Raw genomic sequence first — 24,995 nt, forward strand, 5'->3', positions numbered from 1 at the left:
ACAACTCACTGGAAGGTATCCCATCCCTGGCAGTGAAATTTTCTAGTAACAATTTATGGCTCCTGAGTGTTCTATTGTCCAAAAAAGTAGCTCTACATATGACTTATTGTGAAGGAAGAAAACTCAGTAGCAGAAGCCAGTGAGCTAGAAAGGAAATATAAAAGGAATAGAAAGGGAGGGATGGGGGACTTAATAGGATGGTATTATATACATGTAAGTAGAAAAGGCCTAAGTGAGGTCAGGGGGAGAGATTGAGAAAAGGAAAGGTGGAGGGAGGGCTAATCAAAATAATACTATTGTTATCCAATGCAAAGATTATGAATACTGTTATAACATTATTTTTATATTTTTGTTTATTTATTTATTTAAGAGCTACAGACAGAGAGAGAAAGAAGGAGAGAGAGAGAGAGAGAGAGAGAGAGAGAGAATGTACGTGCCAGGGCCTCCAGCCACTGCAAATGAACTCTAGATGGATGTGCCCCCTTATGCATCTGGTTAACGTGGGTCATGGGGAAATTGAGCCTTGAACCACTGGCTTTGGTCTTCACAGACAAACGCTTCAACTCTAAGCCATCTCTCCAGCCCTTGTTATGACATTATTATTCCCACTTCTTTCTTGCACCTGGGAAGTTCCTTAACCTTCTTGTAGACACGGGTGTTCTCCATGTGAAAATATTCATTGGTACACGAAACACTACTGGAAAGATCTGTGCAGAGAAGTGCTCTTTGTATGCTAATGGATTCCTCATAGTCTGTCTTATGCACCTGACATTTATTCTTCAGTCACTTCTTGTCCAATCGAAGTGCTAAGAGTAAAGTTGCTACACCTGACCAAGTCATGTTCTCAGCTTGCCCATGTTCTCTACCTACCTGGGAAGTTTTTGTTGTTGTTGATGATGATGATATCAAAGTGATATTTACATATTTTTTTGCCATCAGAAGTTTCCCAATATACATTCATTATAGTTATGTGTCCTATTGGTAATGGTACATGATGTCTACGTTCTTTGGTTTTATTTGTTTCATTACAAATGCTCACTTTTCCCCCCATCTCCTTCCAAGCTAATAACTGTGCACAATTTCAGTACAGAGAATCTGCACCAGAATTAATATTAATGCGTTGATGAAATTTAAAACAAATTGAATCATCAGTCCTCTGAGATAACTCTAAATTATCTTTTCCCAAATCAGGGAGTCCTGGTAGAGCACACACATTTATTTGAATATCATATCATTAAGGATTTAAACTCGATTAAAAATTGTATTCAATTGCATGCACACACATTACATATGTGTGTGTATGTTCATGTGTGTGTGTTTCCTATAGGAATTAAGAGCTAGGGGAATGTAGATATTCTTCAAATTCTTCAAAATATAAAATAATCACTTTGATTAGTGCATTATTATGAATTATTGTTTCAATGATGCAAATCTTCTATTACTATGGAAGCAGTAAGAACAAATCTCCAAACAAAGAAATGTCCAGGAACAGATGGATTCACTTTAGGATTCTACCAAACTTATTAAGAAAAATAAGTTCCCATATCCTCAATCTATTTCCTAAGAGAAAAATGTAAGGAATACTATAAAACTCACTATGTGGAGCCATTAACATCTAATATGCACACAGTAATAACAACAACAACAAAAAAAACCTACCAACTAATTTCCTAGGTGAACATCAATCAAAGCTTTTTGGGCTGGAGAGATGGCTTAGCATTTAAGAAACTTGCAAAGCCAAAGATCCCAGGTTACATTCTCCAGTACCCACATGCACAAGGTAGTACATGTGTCTGGAGTTTGTTTGAAGTGGCTACAGACCTGGGCACATCCATTCTCTCTCTCTCTCTTTCTCTCTCTCTCTCTCTCTCTCTCTCTCTTTCTCTCTCAAATAAGTAATTAAAAATAAAGTATCAAAACAACTTTTCAATAAGATATTTGTAAACCAAAGCACAACACATCAAATCATATTCATAAAGGCCAAACATGGAGGTGCACACCTTTTATCCAAGCACTCAGAAGGCCAAGGTAGGATTGCTGTGAATTCAAAGCCAGCCTGAGTCTAAATGGTGAATTCCAGGTCAGCCTAGGCTAGAGAAAGACCCTACCTTAAAAAAAAAAATCAACAAAGTTCATATATAGTGAACACATTGAGTGACCACATTGGTTTTATTCCAGGAATTTAAGGATTGTTCAACACATAAAAATCAATTAACTACAATATACCTTGTTAATAGACTCAGGAACAGACATCATATGATCACCTCAATAGATGTACAAAACAGCTTTAATTAATTTAAATATTCTTTCATGACAAGACATTAGGAACAGAAAGAACACTCCCTTCCTTTCAAAGGCTGTGCATGATAAACCTGTAGACAGCCAGTGTTATAAATGAGGGAAACCTGAAAGCATTTCCAGCAAAATTAGGAATAAGATGGGGTACACACTCTCCCTAGTCATCAAGTGAAAGGATGAAGACAACATGGGCTGAGGAGACGGCTCAAGTGGGTAAAGTACTTGCAGTGAACACGTGAGTGTCTGAGTTGGACCAGCGTAAGGCACTGGTGTGGTGGCCGTCCCAGTGCTGGGACAGACACAGCAGTGCGATGCACCCATTTGTCAGTCTACCTGTATTGCTTAATTGTAGGTTGAGAATGAGAATATCTCAAACATATAAGGCAATGTGAATGGAGACCTGGACTAGTGGTTAAGGCACTTGCTTGTAAAGCCAAAGGACCCAAGTTCAATTCCCTGGGACCCATGTAAGCCAGATGTACAAGGCAGTGCATACATCTGGTGTTTGCTTGCAGTGGCTGGAGGCCCTAGATACCCATTTTCTCTTTCTCCATCTGCAACTTTCTCTCTCTTTCTCAAATAAATAAATAAAAATAAAATATTTATTTTATTTATTTTTATTTTTATTTATTTATTTGAGAGTGACAGAGAGAGAAAGAGGCAGATAGAGAGGGAGTGAGAAAGGGCGTGCCAGGGCCTCCAGCCACTGCAAAGGAAACTCCAGACACATATGCCCCCTTGTGCATCTGGCAAACGTAGGTCCTGGGGAATCGAGCTTCGAACTGGGGTGTTTAGGCTTCACAGGCAAGTGCTTAACCACTAAGCCATCTCTCCAGCCCCCAAATAAAATATGTTTTAAAAACAAGGCAGAGAGCCAATGAGTACTGCCAATATCAATCGCTGGTGTCCACTTGCATGTATGTGCACAAAACACCTTTGTGCAACCACACACACATGCATGAATAACACACACGCACACACACACACACACACACACACAGAATAAGGAAATAATATAATGTACATTATAGATGAGTGTAACACAGATAGCATAACAATCATATTGTCCAGCATTTTAAAAAGTGCCTTGTACATTGTCTTGCCTTCAGCATCAAGTAATAAACAGAATACCACGGTGTCATGGAGTCCTACATTTGTGTTACGAAAAAGATACAGGTAGACCCCAGACTTGATACATGCGAGTTTGAAATTCAAAGTCAGAGCTTTACCTGATGCAATCAAGGTAAGATGATCCATAGCGGAAGAAGCTACGCTGTCATCTGACACAACTGCCCCAAACACAGAGAGAGACTCAAGTCATATCAGGGGAAGATGTGAGCAGATGAGCCTGCAGATGCCAGGCATTGTGACTACCACCAGCAGAGAGAATGAAGGCTTTGAATAATCACCTCAAAGGTCTTCGAAAAGGACTACCGTTTATGCAGTACATGTAAATCCTAGCTAGCTAACACATTAATCACATAAGGTGATTTCTATGCAATAGACTTGAAATGAGAGCACAGAAACTCACCAGTATTCTTCCGGTTCCATTGCTGATTAGCTACGGTGCTTAATGGGAAATATAATTTAGTCATATTCTAAGAAGAACAGTAAAACATAAAAATTTAATTTATGGAAAAGAAAAAAAGATGAAAAAAAGAAACAATTTTAATATGTTAGAAAGAAAGCAAAATCAAAATGTGAATTGCAAGTTATTTCAGAACCATTTTAAGGGAAATGTTGAGTTCCTGGTTTAGATAAGTTTACTACTTAGCTGTGTTTAGTAAACAAATTATAACTGAATAAGACTTTCAACTCCAGTCATTAAAAGAGTGAAGAGGGAAGCTAGAACTCTGAAAGACAAAAGAAACAGATGTAATGCATACAAGATGAAAATAAGGCCATGTATTACATATAATTGTATATAGTGGTTCCATATTTCCATCCATCCATCCATCCACCCATCCATCCATCCATATGTACATACATTCATGTATTATATACACACACATGAATGTTGGTTTCACATGGCTACACATGACTAAATATATATATGCATAATATTATGTATATGACTATTAAGTAGCTAAAAATAAATATATTTATGTAGCAAGAAAATGCTATGTCAAGAGTTTTATCTTTTAAAAAGTACTAATTGAAATGTTGAAATTTTATATTTATTAAGGGCTGTTTGAAGAGATTTTCTATAACTTATTAATAAGAGGAAAATGTTTTATTAGAAATTAATCCTTCTAAGTTTGGCATGGAATTTGAAATTTTGCTGTGAGATCTTGAGGAGAACAGAGCTATAGTCAATGTGAGGATTGTGTGCTGGTGCTATATTCACTGTGGCCAAGACTTGTAAATAAGTGTGGACAATATGTCTCCAACCTTATCCACTGAGCACTCACCAAGACTTTAAAGACAGGAATTAAATGCCTTCCACTTGAATTTCTTTTTAAAAAGCCACTTATATTTGAACCATGGAATGTTTTATTTAAAAATTCAAAATTGTTTAACATAATTTGTTAATATGTTAGGAGGATTCCATCTTAAATTTTTCACTTTTAATAATGTTCATACATTGTTTGCAGGATTAAAAGTGCCAACAATTGAGTGTGATTGAATTATAAATGAAAAGATTAACTTGGGGACCAGTGATTTTTCAGAGATGCTGTCTATGCAAAAATGAAAATTGATTTGAATTTCTAACAGAGATCAGATATAATTAACCACTAAAAATAAATATGGATACTAAATCCTCTGAGTGCATTGCCCTCCCCAAACTGCTCATTGAAGACCCAAGGCTTTGACACTTAAACTGTTGTCCCTTGTTCATATATTTCCTTTGTATTACATGTCATGAATTTTCTTGCTAAGAAGCATTTGTCAGTACTTTATTGGGCCAGATATTTCACAAGTGATTTCAAGTTCTCCCTGGTTGATATAACTCCTATTTCATTCTGTCTGCTTGGCCTCAGTGTTCAATTCTGGTATGTGTATGACTAGCATTATTATAGAAAACATGTGTACTGCCTTCATGTTCTAGGTTCTACATTTAAGAATTTATGTCAGTTAAGTATCAGTCATCACAATTTGAAATAAGAATAATATTTTCATCTTCAGAGTGAGGATTCATTACAACATTGGCTAATTTAAGATATAGTTTGTCAATGGTATGGTATGGCTCCAAGAACCAGACTCCTGAATTTAACCACTCAAGACAATATTAATTCATTTTGCTTCAAAACTATACAATTAGTTACTAGAAATCTACTCTCATGCCTATCAAATGTGTATTAAAGAGGGTGTTTCATTGTATTTTTCCCTTCTCTTCACCAAAATAAAAAGAAAAGTGTAACTTAAAAATCCCCTGTTAGTTGTTAATTTAGTGCAAGAGTCGTGGGTAAAGGTCTGATTCCCAACATTTCACATTGTCCTCTCTTTGAACAATACTTTCAAGACAAACTCAAGAATTTCTCAAATCAGTTATCTCTTTTCTATTTGGCTCATTTGTTAGAACTACCTCTTTAATAACTGAAATATCTCATTAGGTATTGGAGAATATATTTTTTGCTTTTTTATCTGCATTTTATTCACCTGAGTTCTTTTTCTATGAATATTTCACTTTCTTTTCAATTTTGATGCAATTGATTTTTATCTCTCTTTTATAGCTTTTGGATTTTGTATAGTATAACTTCCTATCCAAAGATAATAAAATTATTTTTAATCCCCCAATTTTTCCTAATCTTCTTATAGCTTAGGCATTTTATATTCAAAGCAATCATGTCTAAATTTTACATTTGCAAAAATCAGGGACCATCCTTCCCACAGCACAATGACTAACACAGATCACTTCCCCTTATATGTTATTCTTCCTTTTGCTGTTGGCTGACTTTCTAAAGAGAAATCACATAGATTACACTTGCTTAGAAGAAGGGAAGGAACTATGTTGCAAGGATAGAGAAGTGAAGCTGTCTTAAAGTGGCCTCAGAGAATGTGGTGGAGAGCTTTATTAAAAAATAAAAAAAAGAGGACAATGCTTTGGAAAGCTTGTGATTTCTGGAAATGTATGTGGGTCCTTGCAAGTGTTCCAGTTTGGAATTGAAAACTGAGAGCTCTGTCTACAGAATTTCCAGTAGGAACTGTGACTTCTTTTCATCTCCAATAGCAATTTGAGCAAATATTCCCACAGCCCATCCCTGATGCCACTCAGTCCACATGTTCTATGCATGTAGATGCATTACCCTGGATGTTGCGACCCTGTCTTAGAGACAACAGAATTTTAATTCACAATGCAAAACAGAACAACCAACACACATGTTCTTTAAACCTTCCTAATGCAAACACTTGTGTCTCCTTCCCTCTGTGCTGTGGCCTCATCAATTAGAACATCAGTTCACACGCTTTTCTTCATTATACCAGGTAGCAGATATTTGGAATTTGTGTGTCGTATGCTCTCTGTTGCAACTCCTTGGCCACATGGCATGGATGCATGTTGCCTGGGGGTTACAACTAACATCTATCCTTTGGTTCCTTCTATCTTTCCTCACCTTGCTCTAGTTGCTGTTTTCACCTCTGTTGGTCTTGGTTGATTGCATGGAGATGTGAGTCAGATTCTCATAGCTGAGACGTCCATGACCTCGGCTTTTCTTCATGTTAGAGAAGGCCATGCTTCTATACTGAAGGGACCTCTGTAGCCTACATTTTGCAAATGCAACAGCATACAAAGGGGTATAGTTTAATGCATGTTAAATAAATCAACATTTGATTCATTCCTTCATGCTATATGTAACTCTCCCACTGTTCAGCGGTACACTTGCTTCCTCGTAAAGATCAGCGTTAATTATTGCCAGTGATATGGTAACCCCTTCTTCTTACATGGTATCCTGTGACAACAAGATCTTGAAAGACTCATGGAGGGGGTTTATAGCTTTTTTTTTTTTTTTTATATACCTCAGGAAGAGCATTGCTGTGTTCCTTAGTGGTGACATTATCCTTTGGTAAATGAGCATCTCTGCCCTCAGGGCGCAGAACTGGAGTGAGAGGAAACACAGGATTCCCTAAGCACCTTATAGCAAGAGATGGAACTCCATTCCCTGTGTGGCTATCCGTAAGGGACCCTGGAAGTGTAAAATTGTAAATGCAGCAGTATATAATGGGCTATAATATACTGCATGAAATGCATCACTGTAGTCAACCTTCCAACCTTCCTGACAGTGACTCTGCCTTGGTCTTCATGGTTCTAACTTGGGGCATGTGGTGCCTTCTGGGGTTTCAGTCTGTGACATGAGTGAACTTCGTGTCTTTGGCTATCTTCATCCCTCTTCAATTGCTCATGGAACCCCGTGTTCTGACACTGGATGATCAGTTCCTGGTTACCAAGTGAAATCTGCATAATTTATCACCAAATAGCCAAGATGGGGAGTTGGACTTTATCTCTCTTGCTTGCAGGATAAACACTTTGTGGGGCCTGTAGCTAAATAATACATACTCAAAGGCTTCTGTCATTTGTGCCTCCACATCTTCATGATTCTTATGCCCTATGTCAGAGCTGGTATAGGCAAATGATGGAAGCTGGATGCTGTCAAGTGACCAAGTTATTTTGTTTACTACCTGGGAGTTTATCACTTCTATAAAACATTGACTATAAAAATGACTAAGACACACACAGAAATTTAAGCAGCACAATTGTTTAACACGGTTGACAAGGCTCTGAAAGAAACCTTTAAAGTGCTAGGCATTCTAAAAACTGTTGTTTACATAACCCAATGGTGAGGTGTGACCTCAGTTCAAGAATAGGCAGCCTCCAAAACCTAAAATAATTGTCAAATCATGGAAAAGGATTCATCTGACATACTATTTGTCTATTTTCTCCCAGAAATAACCATTGCATTGGGCTCAGACAGATGGGTCCCTGAATGTGCTGATTATGTAGTGAGCCATGTGAGTCTTCAGAGGTTTTTCATAACTAAGGTGTGGGTATGTGGGTCACTTGTTGCTGGCCTGGTTGTTAGCCCAGTAGAAGATAATTGATTAGAGTGGCACTGTGTGGTGGGTAATTCTGTCATGTCCATGTTAATGTGAGCGGTGTCTAATTTTGAGCCCTTATGGGGATTGGAAAGGGCACACGTACCAGATCAATAGTGAAATAACAGTATGTCCCTGAGATTTAGCTAATGAGCTTTGGACAAAGAATACATTTAGTATGATGACTGAATTAGGTCCTTTGATTATCTGATGGAAACAACAGCTTCCTCACACCCTCTTGAACCTGTCTGGCACTGTGGGAAATGGGAATGGCGAATTCAAAAGAAATGGCTTCATCATCAGTCACAGAATCTTTACACTTGAATTTTACGGTTTCCACTTTTTTATAGGATATGACATTAGTCTTCATTCATTATAAGGCTGAAGACATATTTTATAGGGACAAACTTACTGTTTATTTTTGTAAGGGACTTTAGTCTACAGAACTGGGACGGCACCTGACACAGAAACTGTGCCAACCATCTGACATATCGATTTGTCTATTGTCTCTCAGAAATAGGATTCCACTGGACTCTAGCCAGTACTCCCTGTACTCTTGACTCACATGCATTTATATTTTTGTGGAGCAGAAAGCCTGATGTCACCAAATATGACTACTGTCAACAGTAAGTCTTTTTTAATTTATTTATTTGAGAATGACACATAGACAAAGAGGCAGAGAAAGGAGGGTGGGGGAGAGAATGGGCACACTAGGGCCTCCAGCCACTGCAAATGAACTCCAGATGCGTGCATCTGGCTTTCATGTATACTGGATAATCAAGCATTGAACCAGGATCCTTAGGCTTCACAGGCAAGCTCTTAACTGCTAAGCCATCTCTACAGCCCCATCAGTGGTAACTCTACATTCAAGTCATCTAACATGGGAGGTCAGTGAACCAAGGAGCTGCCTGTGCTTATGCTTGCCTCTGAGAAACGTATAGAGAAGTTGTCACCACATATATGTGATGCAGTGATATTTTTTCTATTATCCTAGATGTAGCTTCTCCTGTAAGTAGTGTTTCCTGCTTAGCAAACTGGTTTAGTACTAAATCACCTAAAAGGTCACTATGTTTATTTATTGGGACAATTTATCTCTCCCTTTTTTTTTTTTCATTTTGGTCATACATCTTCCTTTTATTTGGCTTTCCATGTTGAAGAATATCATTTATGCATGTTCATTTATATTGCTTTAAAACTTATTTGATCTTACTATTATCTTCATAGCACTCTACACCGCAGAACCACTTGGAATGGAACAATGCCATGCATGGTTGTACCACGAATAAGGACTCTCGCTGTTCAAAGTTGACGCTGTCTAGATATCATGGTTTTAAACAGTTTTCTTGCTCAGGATTCTGAAGGTGAGAGACTCTCTCTCTCTCTGCTTAAAACCACCATCACCATTTTCACCAGTTTCTTTGTATACTTACCAGTGACCAGATCATATAGTTGGTGCCAATGTTCTTGTATTAATGAGTGCTTCCCCCCTTGAAACTGCCAAACTGAATCAAACATAAGGAATTAACAGGGAAGTGATGGAATTCAATGCAGACCCTACTAACACTCTGGTGCTGGGAATACTTCTCAGGTTAAGTAGGTTAATGTGTCTCAGTATTGTAATGATTCAGTACCCTTGGTAGTGACTCCATTACCTACTCTGCTAAGCACTCCAATGAACCCAGAACCCACATAATTAATATTAATATTCATTGCCTTTGAATATCCCAGGATATTCTGTGCTGCATAGCTGATGATCTTCATATAAATTACAGAGGTAGACTTTTTTTTTTTTTTTTGCCCTTTTCCAAGCTAATAATTTATGGTCTGGATGAAAACTTCAAGAAACAGGAGTATTTACCCAGAAAAGAGTGTACAAAGCTTTGGATGCAATAAGCCACATGGGTAGCAGATTATAAGAGCAATAAATTGTGACCTTTCGGTAGGACTGGTGTGAAGTGGTACTTAAACATTATTTCCTAATTACCTCACTTATTTGAAACTGGGTGAGAAATAGGCCAATATGGAGAAGATAAAAAGACTGAATTACCCTTGGCCCCTTGAACAACCAATTTTTTGCTATGCTTGACTTGGCCAGTGGTTGTTTGTCTATATTTTCATAAAAATGGGAACAGAATACTTTGAGAAAATAAGGAAAGTATGCGCAGACACCATAAATCACATAATAGAGTAAACTTATTACCTATCTTGCACCCCCACTGTATCAAGGTGTAAATTCAATTTCAAAGAAAGCTAACACTTTTATTCTATTTTAAAGCAATTTCTTACCTGGCAGATGGGTACCTTTCTCCTCACTTATATTTCTTGAGGTGCAAATTAATATTTGGTTCAGATAGTAACTCATCCATGTGTAAGGAAATTGGAACAGTGAGGACAGATCCTTTATCAGGAAGGCAATTGAGTTGAACATAAACATTCTGGGCTCCGAAAAATGTTCATATTGCTTTGCAATTCACCTCTTTTACTACATTTCCCCCCAAAGTGAGCATTTCCCATACCACCTTGAGCAATCTTATGTACTTAATTTTAAATATCAACATGGAAAATAGATTCTGTGCATTATTCTAATTGTAAACTCCATTAGAAAATTCAATTCTTAATTAAGCAAATATATTTCATTTACAGTACAATAAATATTTTTCCCATGCATTTTCTAGTACAATAAGCTGCTGAGGAAGCATTTTAACATAGCTATACTTTACTTTGAATAAAATTAAAATGTGACTTATTAATAATAATTTTATGTTTTATGTGTGAATGTGTGTTCATATATAGGTACTAAGGCATATGTGTGTGTGTGCTTGTTTAGTCCACAAGTCAATGATGTGTATCTTCCTCAATCATTCTTCACTTTATATTTTGAGACAAGGTCTCACACTAAACCTAAAGTTGACCAGTTCAGGAAAATGAGCTAGGCAGTACACTGTACACAGAAAGACACCATGGTCACTTAAACCGTATTGAAACAGTGACCCAGAGCCTATAGAGAAAGCAACACTAATCATATCCCTATCTTGCTTCTTTGCTTGCCAAGGCTCAATGAACATTGAGGAAGAGGGTTGTAATGACTATAAGAGCCTCATGGTAGGTGGGCATAGCCTGAGGATTCATGTCCTCCCCCTCCCTTGTAGAAACTGACTAAGGTTTCTTTGACATTACAATAAATACCAATGACCCCACTGAAGACAGACCTTAGCAGAACTGGAGCACAGTTAAGAGGATTTAAGAGTATAACCTTTTTAAATAAAAAGTGAATAATTAATAATTTTTAAAAAAATGAAGAAAGGGCTGGAGAGATGGCTTACCAGTTAAGTGCTTGCCTGTGAACCTTAAGGACCTCGGTTCAAAGCTCGATTCCCCAGGACCCATGTGAGCCAGATGCACCAGGGGGTGCATGTATCTGGAGTTCATTTGCAGTGGCTGGAAGCCCTGGTGTGCCCATTCTTTCTCTCTCTCTGTCTCTCTGCCTCTTTCCCTCTCTGTTGCTGTCAAATAAATAAATGAATAAATAAAATTAAAAACAATAAAAAAACTGAAGAAAGAAATTGAAGAAGACATTCAAATATGAAAAGGCCTCACATACTCATGGATTGGATTGGAAGAGCAATTATTCAAAACAATACCAACCAAATTTGGTACCATTCCTTAAAAAGAGAGAGAGAGAGAGAGAGAGAGAGAGAGAGAGAGAGAGAGAGAGAGAGAGAGAGAGAAGCAAGGTTAACATTCGCATGGATGCACAAATGACTCCAAATAACCAAAACCAGCCTGAGCTAAATTTCTGGAGGTGTCACCATTTGATATGTTGAGCTTGAATATGGAGTCCTTATTAAATAAAATCATCATGGTCCTGACACAACAATTGAAGTGCATGTGAGTTGCACATGAGAGAGGACTTGAAGACAGGTCCGCGTAACTGCAGCCAGAATGATGCCACCAGTACACAAAGGAGAAGTGGGCAAAGTCTGTAAGAAATGTCACTGGGTCCGCTGGATCTTCTCCTGTGGAAGAATGAAGCTAGAACCTTACCTCTTACCATGCACAAAAATCAGTTCCAAGCACATTAAGAACCTCAGTGTAAGACTTAAAACTCTGAAACAACTAGAAGAGAGAGAGAGAAAAAGGAATGAATTCTATGATAAAGGCATAGGTAATGACTTCTTAATAGAACTCCATATCCAGGAAATAATTTCCAAATGGAACTTCACAAAATTGTTTAGGCATAGCAAAGGAAATTCCCCTTTGACTTAAAAGGCCCCTTTCAAAATGGGAGAAAAGTCTTTGATAGATATATATCTGACACAAAACTAATAAGTAACCATCATTGGTAATAATTACTAAGATTAATAAGGAATATACAAAAAAAACTCAAAAGAGAAAATAAAAAAAAACACCTCAATATCAAGGAAATGAACCACTCACTCAAGAAACAAAACATGTAAGTGAACAGTGAATTCACTAAAAGGAAAAAAAAAAAAAAAACATAAATGGACAGTACATATCTTAAATATATTTCCAGCATCCTTAACCATCAGGGAAATGAAATCAGAAGTACTGTGAAATTTTGTCTCACCCCGTTTAGAAGGGACATCAACAAAGAAGCAAGTGACAACAAACCCTGGTTTACAGTAAACCGGCCCAGCTTGTATGGGGGTCAGGATGAAATTTCCACACAAAGCTAAAGACAGACCTGCCGCATGGGCAGCCGTACAGTCCTCTGCAGACTCCCAAGGGACGATGTAGCGCGCCACAAAGACACTTGTGCATCCATGCTCACTGCTGCTCTGTACATAACAGCAAGGAAACGGAACCTACCCAGATATCCATCAGCCAATGAACGCATAATAAAAATGTAATACATGTACACAAGGGAAGCTTATTCACCTATAAAGAAACAAACTGTGACATGCACACGGACAATGAAGGACACTAGAAAATGTCAGAGTGAGTGAGGTATCACAGACTCAGAAAGAACAGTATCACACATACTATCTGATACACAGATCCTGCCTTCAAATCTCCAGATATATGTGCTTAACTTGGAGTACCTGTTGGAAAAAAAAAAAAATAGAAAGAAAGAAAAGTATAAGGGAGGGAGAGGAGAACCCCCTTAGGTGGGTAGGAGAACACAAGCAATATCAAGGTAGTGATTGGGGGAATACTGGGAATTAAAAGGCTAAGTAGAGAAGAGGACAAAGGGATGGAAGTAAAAAGGGAGTGGGGCAAGGGTTAATAAATATTTAGGAGATATGAAAAAGAACACATATGGATAGGAGGCAGAGGTAGGAGGATTGCCATGAGTTCAAGACCACCCTGAGACTACATAGTGATTCCAGGTCAGCCTGGGCCAGAGTGAGACCCTACCTCAACAAAACAAAACAAAAACAAACAAAAAGTGGGTTGGTGAATTGGAACCTTCCTCCCTGCTGGCTAGCATTTATAGAGCTGGAAAGTTCAATGCAAGCCTTTGGGGAAGAAATATCTGCAGAAAATGCTACTAATAATTTTATTTATTAATTTATTTTTATTTTTTTATTCATTTATTAGTTTTTAGAGGTATGGTCTCAATCTAGCTTAGGCTGACCTGGAATTCATGATGTAGTCTCAGCACAGCCTCAAACTCATGGAGATCCTCCTACCACTGCCTCCTGAGTGTTGGGGTTAAAGGGGTACACCACCATGGCCAGCTTGCTACCAATAATTTTTAAGACTATCTTCATAATCAATTCTAGAAGTACTCTTTAATTTGGAATGTGGGGAATGACATGTGTGATAGAGTGAGCGGATCTTTTCTAGAAGGGAATATTTACAAATAAATGATGATTACAACTAATATTACTATGAAATATTTAGCGTGTTGAATACTGTAAAGGCCAATAAATGAAGAATCAGATTTCTGAAGTATTGGATGGAATTCTAGTCATCTCCACATTGTGGGGATGAGCATCTGAACCAGGTACAGTTTTATGGGAGGAAGGGATTTATTTGAAACTTACAGATCCAGGGGGAAGTTTCATCCATTGTGGAAGAAACTGGCTCTGTCTCATTAAGCAAAGAGGCATCACGAAACAGCCAGCACCACAAGCACACACAGCAAGAGCTCAAAACCTCTCAACATACCTTTAGACTCTACAAAGCTTAGGACTGGACCCTGTGATCCACCCCCTCCAGCCAGGCAGCTTCAATAAGACACCTGAGTGGGTGGGGGGCATGCATTCAAACTACCACAGATGGTGTAACGATGTGAATTACAATAAAGTCAAGCCTTCGTGAGAATGCCCCACATTGTTCATATTACCTTTCCACTATCCTGCTCTTTCTTAGGGGAAAAAAGAAATCACTTTTTACAAAGAATATCAGTAAAAGTGTATGTTGACTGTTTCAAGATGGTTGAGATGCACCTATCCTTCATGGTTTAAAGTTTAAACTGACGTACCTCATTTACATGCCTAAAGACTTTCCTACTTCCTGACTCCTGGAACAGAAGCTGAGCTCCTAGAGGCTGAAGCATCATCTGACCTCACATCCATGCGCATCTTTTCATCTACTGCCGAAGCCTCGCTGGTCACTCTCTCTGATGCCCTTGGCCTTGTAATAACTGTGCAGGGCTGTTCAATACGCAGGACGCCTGCTATGACCTCATTCTCACCTCACCCCCTGATTTTCTCCAACTCTTTCAATCTGATCTTGTTCTAAATTTAAATGCTTCCTCGGAGATGTTTTCCTTAAGCCCAATTATTTTCTCCTTTGCTTCAAACTAATCTGTACATGGTCATAGAGCTTTACCATTCTACTTTGTGCATGTGTTTGTGATATGTCTCACACCTCCACTAATTAGTCTAAGATTAAAAGGATCATATCCACTATATTATGGCAAGTGCTACCCTTGCATCATAGTTACATAATAAATGCTTATTAGATAAAAGGTAAAATGGCATCCTTATGATTAATGTAAATAACATGCAGTATAAGAGAATAATAGGAATATTACTTGCTTTTATTAATTTATATATCTTGGTCATACATGCTGCATTCTCTCTGCATTTGCAAAACCTAATTTTATAACACCAAGGAATGGACAATGTTTAGGCTGAATCTTTAACACAACACAGCATGGTTATAACTTAGACTTATGGTCTGTCTTCTGTGACCCAAAGCAATTAGAGTCCTTCAAGAAATAAGGCTCCCACTGGAACACAATGGGTTTTTTGTATTATCAGTCTTTGAGTGAATAACCAAAGGAACAAATTGTTATACATGAATTCTGGAAAAAACTGCAAATTAATAATAATTCTGAATGTCTTTATAGACAAGGAAATATTTTTTGTTATGATTACATTGTAATCGATTTGTTTCCTGGCATAGTTTTTTTTTTCAGATTTGTGATCTAACGAAATGTCTTTTACATGCATATCCTATTTAAAATGTGATTTTAATGCAGAAAGAGAAAATTGTTACCTAACATGATCTGTGTGTCTTCATTAAACAAATACACTGGGCTTCATTGGTCTGATAAATGTTATGGTTATAAGATTTATTTTACTCTTAAAGAATCCTTCTATAAAAATCAAAATAAGGACATGAAAGTGAGGGCATGAAAATTACATAGAGATGGGAAAACATACTAATCTGTCTTGTTTCCCCTCAACTGAAAAATGAAAAAATAACATTTATTTAGTTTCTGTTAAGAACCAAGTGATTGTTTCCAATGTTCTTTAAAGTCTGTACGAATCCTTGTGAAGTAACTAGGTGCTTCATTTAATATGGCAAACTAACATAACCAAAGGTTTGAAAAGTAAAGCCATTTTCATAAGTGCTCATAATATCTAGTAGAAATAGAGGTGAAAGTAAAAGTGTTGGAAACTACCAATAATATTCCTTCATGCTTGGTCTTATCTAAATGGCTATTGGAATAAAACAGGGGATTTTTTTTATCGTAAAAGTCTATGCATAGAACTCTACTTAATGCACTTTAAAATAAATTATTATTCCAATACTATCAATATCTTGCATTTAAGCTTTTCATTCTTCATTGCAGAGAGTAGTGCATAGTTTGCAAATATTTCCAAGTATTACTAAGTGGTTCCATGTTCACACAAAATAATCCATATTGACCGATTTGGGAAAAAAACCAAACAAATAACAAAAAAAAAAAAAAAAGCACAGAGCCAAACAAAACAGTTCCCTTCAAAGATATTTTGATAGCATCACAAATCGTGATCAGTTTTGATCATTCCTCATTTGCCTACATTTTTTCCAACAGCCTTAAGACAATGAAACAGTCAGTCATGGCTATTATGAAGATAAGGAAAATGTGACTTGGAATGTTTAGGTAAGCATGAGAAAGAATGTAGAGAAAGTATGAGACTGAAGAAATAACTTTTAATTTTCTTTGTAACCAGAATTTTACCTAAAGTCACATCAAAAGCCATATTATTCCTCCAAGAGAAGTTTGAATATGTTTTTAAGCATCAATGTAAGTAATTTATTCTAGCCACCAGCTGTACCACCAAAGAAAAAAAAATCATGCAAAAACCAAACTAACGTATTCATATTATTTTATGACTCGTGTAGGAAACCTTTAAAGGAGAAAGCCTGGCTTCCACAAAACTTTGACTGTCTGCCAAAGTGAAGCTGAGAGCAATGATCATCTCAGAGATAAAGATTTGTTTTTATGTTTTCTAAGATGATTCTTGCCGCAATGCCATAAACCTCCCCACAACCTCACAATATTGGATGGAAACAGCTAATGAATAAGAGTGCTGATGAATTAAGCACTGGGGGGAATATAATTTAGTGGCAATCTGGTGTTTCTCTCAGTAGAACTATGATTTTGGAAAAATGATATTGTTAGTCGTTTAGACAAATTGATTAAAATGAAAAGAACTATTGGCTGTTCTTTTATTATATTTGATAAAAACGAAGAACTATCTTCCCAGCCAATTACTAATGTGGTTTCATAAATGATGTTTGTTACAAATTTTGGAATGCAGATTTGAGACATTTAAATTCAGGATATTTAGTTTTCCAGTTTCCTAGTTGTTAAATGCAAGAGCACAAAGCAGTTAACTGTATTAATTAAACTTTGATATTAAAAAAATCTTTGCAAACCTTAAGGTATGCACTCTTTGGTAAGACTTTGTTAACTATTTTTCCTTTAATAGTGTTCACTGATAAAGATTTTTCATTGAATACTGAAACCCTCAAAAAATATTGTTTTAGTAGAGCTGGAGAGATGACTTATCTGTAAAAGACATTTGCTGGCTTGCCAAGCTTGAAAGCTGGAAAACTTGGGTTCTATAACCCAGAACCCACATAAAGTCACATGTACAAGGTGACAGGTGTATCTAGCATTCATTTGAGGTGGTAGGATGCCCTTGTGAACCCATATTCTCTCTCTTCCTGTGTCTTTCTCTCAAATAAAATAATATTAAAAAAATAATATCTCTGCATGTGGCATTTTATATCAATTTCTGGTTAGGCTTCAAAAAATATTCTTTGACTTAAAATCATAAAAAATTTAACCTCAAAAGGCAGTATATCTGAAGACAATTAAAAAATATATAATCAACAGATTATTTAAACCAGAAAATATCACAAGATATTTTAGTTAATATTGCCTAGGCTGAAAATTACCCTTTTGTTACTAATTTGGTTAAAGACAGATTAAAAAATGAATTAGCACGTATTAGGTACAATAAAATAGAAATTCTCACAGTACACAGTCACAAAATTATTTCATTGCATTATATAAAAGTATTCACAAAAAAGCCATATTTTCATATGCATAGCAATCTGAAACAAAATAATTACAGAAAAACTTTAATTATTATTTATCTAGGATCACAAAATTTGAAAGAGAACTTACGAAACTGAAAGCTTGACTGGTATTCAAGAAATGGCTGACACTGAGAACAGTTTCAAAGTTCATGTTTAAGTAAATGATATATAGATTCTTAGTATTGTCTCTATTTATCCATATTAAAACTGAAATGCTTAGGTTTATTGACTAATATGGTAATCCAAAATACTCAATTAGTTAAATTTCTCTTGTATTGTCAGGTTTCTTTCAAAAACATAATTATTTCCCTTGCAGCGTGGTAAGCGAATTTAATCAAGGTATTCATAAATAAAGTCTTATCAATAGGCACACAAATTGGCAGGCAAGTACTGCATTAAACCTTCCCTTTTGTGAGCTGTTAAGTCACTTATCTGTAAAGCCTAAGGACCCAGATTCAATTCCCCAGAACACACATAAGCCAGATATACAAGGTGGCAAATGTATCTGGAGTTTGTTTGCAGTGGCTGGAGACCCTGAAGTGTCCGTTCTCTCTCTCTGTCTCTCTCTGTCACATAATAAATAAACATAACAATTTCCCTTTTTTGTAAGTTGGTAGAGGTGAGCATTTGAAAACCGGTTAATGATTACTTACTAAGTTAATGCTTGGTTTCCTGGAGGAAAATATCAGTCAACCTTTGGCTCACAGAGTTTTTGACTGTCATATTTGCTGTGGTATACACCCCTACATTTTTATCCTTCCTTAATGACTGTGGTAGCTTAAATGTAAAATCTCTTGTACAGAACTCATGCCTCTTGATACTAATACCCAGGAGATAGTGCAGATCTGCAAATTCCACCTTAGGACGTACAGTCTTGCTAGAGGAAGTGTGTCACTTGGGGAGGTCTCTGTACTAAGGTCCCACATGCAGTTCCCTCTCTCTTTTGGGCTGTGTGATCCTGTGATCCTGGATTTCTGCCCCCACCTTTTCTTTCCCAATGTAATAGACTTCTGATTACAATGAAAAAAGCTGATAATTAACCCTTTCCTTTCTTAAGCAGCTTCTGGTCCATTATTTTGACAAAGCAATGAGAAAGTAAGTCATTCAGTGCATAAATTCCAATTTTGTTTTCACCTTTGAACAAAGTGAGTCCATAGCTTCTCTATCTTCTCTGGGTGGTCTCATGGTTGGTGACATGTGAACAGGAATCTTCCATACTCTTTTTTCTTCATTGTGCCCTGTAACTGCTTGGCTAGCTCTATTAAATGTTAATTGCTTTTGATTAACTCCCATTATCACATTCCCAGAAAAGCAATATTCAGAGGAGCAGGAACCTGGATGTAGTGGATTACTATGAGTTCACCCTCTTCTTTCTGATATTTTTTGTACTCAAAATATTTATAGGTATTGGCAACCAGAAATTGGCTACAACAATCTGACTCTGCCAGATTGTCTCATTAGGATAAGAGGACTTGAAAGGATAGTTTTTGTTTGCTCATAACAATCTATTTTGTTGCCCTAAATGTTTCATTGAATTGTGCCTATTTGATTTTAGGAAGAAAGGTTTGTCCGCCGTTGTGTGAGAATGAGATGTTAATATGGTATCATGAGCATGGGTCTGATAAGAAGTGACATGCACATGTGAGGGTCATAAATTCATGTCACATAATAATCCCCGGGAGAATTGAACAAGGTCATTTAGGATATAGTGCATTTCTCAGCTTCTTAAAGGAAATATTAAAAAAATCTTTTAATAAGATCTTTAGCAACTTTTTATTTTATTTATATTTTTGCAAGGGGAGAGAGGCAGAATATGCACTCCAGAGTTCTTGCTGCAATAAATGATCTCCAGAAACATATGTCACTTTGTGCAGGGAGCTTTGTGTGGGTACTGGAGAGCTGAACCGCAGCTCTTGGGCTTTGCAAGCAAGTGCATTCAACTGCTGAACATTTTCCCCAGCCCTTTAGTAAATTTTGATAAGAGATGTGCATGCACCAAAAATATCTGAAAATAACAGCCATCTGAGTGTTGAAGTCAAGGTGCTCAACTAAGGATTCTGGTGGGTCTCTGGGTTAGGTCTTCTGTGCCACACCAGGAGCTTTCATTGTAATTCATCAGGGCAAATACAGGGATCACCTGAGTCATTCTCTTAACTTCGGCATCATTTCCATTCATTATCTACTGTCCAGTGCCTGGTAACCTTTGTGGCTATACTTTGTCCACTCTTTGAATTAGTGGCAGTGGGAGCATGGCCCAGTTCCTACTCTTTGATATGGCTACAAGTCGACATTTCTAAAAATAATTCTTTAAATAAACTGTTCTTCTACACTTTTCTCTCAATGTCTTTCTATTCTTTTCTATTAAGAATTAAGGGGGAGGGAGGGTGACTGGAGAGTTGGCTCAGCAGCTAAGGTACTTACCTGCAAAGTCTAATGACCTAGGTTTCATTTCCCAAGACCCACATAAAGCCAGATGCACAGTGATCATCTATCTGGAGTTTTTATGCAGAGGCTGAAGTCCCTAGCAAGCCGTTCTTCAATCTCTCTCTCTCTCTCTCTCTCTCTCTCTCTCTCTCTCTGTGTGTGTGTGTGTGTGTGTGTGTGTGTCTTCTCTATCTCTATATGCTTGCAAACAAATAAAAATAAGTTTATTTAGAGGAGTTTTGCAGCAATCAGAGCTAGTTCTGCTTTCTTGGCAAAATGCCAAATTCTTTCATTGTGATACTATGACAGATGCTGTGACTAGGTATTGGGAACAGGTATGGCTTAGGCACAATGCTGAACGTCATTTCCTTGTATACTTTGATAACCAATGTTGCTCGGACCACCTGCTCATGCAATGGGAAGGACCTGTTGCTGTACAGTGTGTCTCAGAGGGTTGTGCCATTGAAAATTTAGTGTATTTAAACTATTCTAGCCTAGTTGTATTTATATTATATGAGAAATAATGATACACTCTCACTTAAAATATATTATGTTGTTCCAACTTTAACATGTTTCTGCCTGTGGTTGTTTGATTCAGGTGTCCCCCATAAACAGGTGTTCTGAATGTAGGTTCCCAAGCTGAGGGAGATTTGGGTGTCAATGCTTCTCGGAGGCAGTGTATGTTGAGGGCAGGCTTATGTGCATTATAGCAAGTTTAACCTTGCCAGTGTTTGGCACACTCTCCTGTTGCTGTTGTCCACCTTATGTTGGCAAGGGGGTGATGTCCACCCTCTGCTCATGCCATCATTTTCACCTTCCATCTGCAAGCCAAAATAAACCTTTATTTTTTGCACAACCTGCTCTTGGTTGGGTGATTTCTGCCAGCAATGCAAACCATACTGGAACAGTGCACTTGGTACCAAGGAGAGGGATTGACACTAAACACCAAGTTGTGTGGCTTTGGCCTTTTGGCAGTGATTTTCAAGAGGAATGTGGAAGTACTTGAAACCCTGTCCTAAGAGATGCCTTGCAGTGCTGTACGTACAGCTTGACGCACAATTTTGGTGATAGACGAAAGACCTGAGTGTAGTCAGAGCTCTGGATTGTGAGGTCTGGCTAATGAAGGTGGGAAAGAGTTTTGTTTTGGACCAGGATCAAAGCAGGTATCAACGCTCTTAATGGCCAGGAGACTGAAAGTTTTGTTCTCATTATGAAGATGACAAGGATGTCCCTGTGTGCTGTAGAGACTCAACATCCATTTAAATGTCCTACCTAATGTATTCATACAGACAAATAAGTGAAGTGTTAGCAATTTTGTCAAACCAAAGGGGACTATGTCTTAGAGAATCTATTCAATAAAATTACAGCAGAAATTTTCCCACATCAAGAGAAAGAGGTGGATATTCAATGGATAAGGAACATTTGCAGTGTTAAGTAACCATGACCACAGAAGAACCTTTACATGACATCTCATAATGTGGATGTCAAAAATACCAAGGAAAAATAATTAATATTTAAGGCTGAAAGGGAAACATGACAACTTGCATGAAAAGGCCAACACATCAAAATAGGATCAAATTCCTCAGCAGCAGGCCTTAAAGCTAGAAAAAGCAAAACAAAACAAAAAAAAAAAAAAACAATAAATTCCAAGCTCTAAAAGTAAATAGCTGCCAACCAAGACAGTGTAACTTGTAAAATTAATGGAGAAATAAAGACAAGTTAGACAAGTACACCATGAGAGGATGAAGAAGACAGTCTCACTTGTAAGAGCTCATAAATGCTAAATTTCATGAGAAGAATGATAGAATAAAGGACACTATGAAGAAGAAATCCATCATGCCATACACATTAAACCAATAAATCTCTACACTGACAGGAAAAGAAAATACAGAATTAAAAAAAAATGAATGAAGCAGAGAAAAACAACCATTGGTATTATTATAAGGACTGTTAAGTAACTCAGTAATAAACTTAAATGCAAATGGCCTTACCTCATCTGTAAAGATTGTAGCTTGGGGCTGGAGAGATTGCTCTGTGGTTGTGGTGCTTGCCTGCCAACCCTGGTCCAATGTCTCAGTACTCACATAGAGCAGGATGCACAAAGTTGCACAGGCATCTGGAATCCGTTTGCCATGGCTGGAGGACCTGGTGTGTCCATTTTCTCTTTCTACCTCTCTTCTCTCTGTCTCTGCTTGTAAATAAATAAAAAAACATATTTTTAAAAACTAGATTTAAGATTATAGACTGGCTGAATTGTTTAAATAACTAGATACAATTTTTTATTGTCTATAAGAAACACAGCTTACTAGTAAAGACACATACAGACTGAGAAGATGAGGATAGAAATCAATCTATAAAGAGAACAGGAACTGAAGACAGTCTAGCATGGTTGTTCTGATCTCAAATAGAAGTAAACCATAATATTATATATATATATATATATATATATATATATATAAAATTTATAAATTTATAAATAAATAAATAAATTTATTTATAAATAAATTAAACAAATAAATATAAATATAAATAAATATATAAAAATAAATATATATAATAAATATATATAATTTATGTATATATATATATATAAAATAAATAAATATATATATATAAAATTTTGTTGTTATATATTATTTTTATTTATTTGTTTGAGAGTGACAAACCAGGCAGAGAGAAAGGGAGAGAGAGAGAGAGAATCGGAGTGCCAGGGCCTCCAGCCACTGCAGATGAACTCCAGATGCATGTGGTACCTTGTGCATCTGGCTAACATGGGTCCTGGGGAATTGAGCCTTGAACTGGGGTCCTTAGGCTTCACAGGCAAGCGCTTAACCACTAAGCCATCTCTCCAGTAGTATATATATATCAGAAAAACTTCACCAAATGTTAGGCTTCCTAATTTCAAGATGCAAACATTACTGAATATAAAAGATCACGTAGGAACTGTTATAACTAGTAGGTGATTTTAATACCTCACCATCATCTCTAAGTAGGTCATCAAAATTAAAAATCAACATAGAAACTTCCAATTTAGAGTAGATTAAATAGACTTAACTTATATAACATATAGAATCAAACAAATAATAAGATTTTTATTTAAAAAATAACCCAAAGAATGGGAGTAAAGAACAAAATTACTGGAAGATGAACTCCATGAAGAAAATCATTGGAATACACTTTGAAAATTTGCATTCCTAAAGATGTAAAATCTACAAAAAAGTGGATATATTCTGAGACACATATGATATTCTGAAGTTAAATCAAACAGTTACAAACAACCTAAACAGATCTATACCAATCAACAAGATTGAAACATCAATAAAATGTATACAAAAAAAGAAAAGCCCTCAAACAGACAAATTTAATGCCAAATCCTAAATCTTTTAGGAAGCTCTAACATTGATCCTCAGAAAATTTGTTGCACAAAATAAAAAGAAATTAACACTATCAAACTGATCTACAAAACCAGCATTATCCATAGAATCACATAAGGACACAAGAAAGAAAACTGGAGAACAGTTTTTATAATAACATAGATGCAAAGTTCCTTGAAAAAAATTATGCAAGTAGAGTTCAAGAACACTTTATATAGATCATAAATCATGAGCACATTGGTTTTATTCCAGGGATGCAAGTTTGGTTTAAAATATGCAAATTACATTAGTAGACCTTAAGACAGAAACTACATCTCCATCTTACTTGATGCAAAGAAAAATGCCTTTGGTAAGGCTCTACTTCACTTCATGATAAAAACTGAAGCAACTAACAGTACAAGGACATCTCATCAAAATAAAAGCTGTGTATGGCCAACTTACGGCCAGAATTATCCTAAATGAAGAAACAAAGAGCATATATCTTCTATAATCTGGAATGAGACAAAACGGCCCATTCTCTCCCATTTTATTGACTATAAGCAAGTTAAGATAAAGAACAAAAAAGAGATACAAAAGGGCATAAGAGACATCAAATTTCCCCTATTTGCAGATGACATGAACCAATGCTTTAAAAGATCTCAAAGATTCTCCCTGAAAATATTGAAGCCTGATAATGAACTTCAGCAAAAAGTAGGATACATGATTCACATACACACACAGACACACACACACATACACACACACATACACACACATACAGACACATACACATACACACAGACACACACACAGACACACACATATGTACACATACACATACACATCCACACACACACATACATACACATAGACACATACAGACACACACACACACCACTAGCATTTTGATAGTGTAAACATAATCTCATCAAGAAAGAAGTCAGGAAAAATTTAATCCCATTCATAATATTTTAAAATTTACTTGGAAATAAACTTAACCAAGGAGGTGAAAGATAGCTATAGAATACACAGTGGGGGAAGATACTGAAGAAAGAATGAAGAAAACACTAGAAGATGAAATTCTATGCTCACATA

This window comes from Jaculus jaculus, chromosome 15 (assembly GCF_020740685.1).
Source record: "Jaculus jaculus isolate mJacJac1 chromosome 15, mJacJac1.mat.Y.cur, whole genome shotgun sequence".
NCBI classification, from domain to species: Eukaryota; Metazoa; Chordata; class Mammalia; order Rodentia; family Dipodidae; genus Jaculus; species Jaculus jaculus.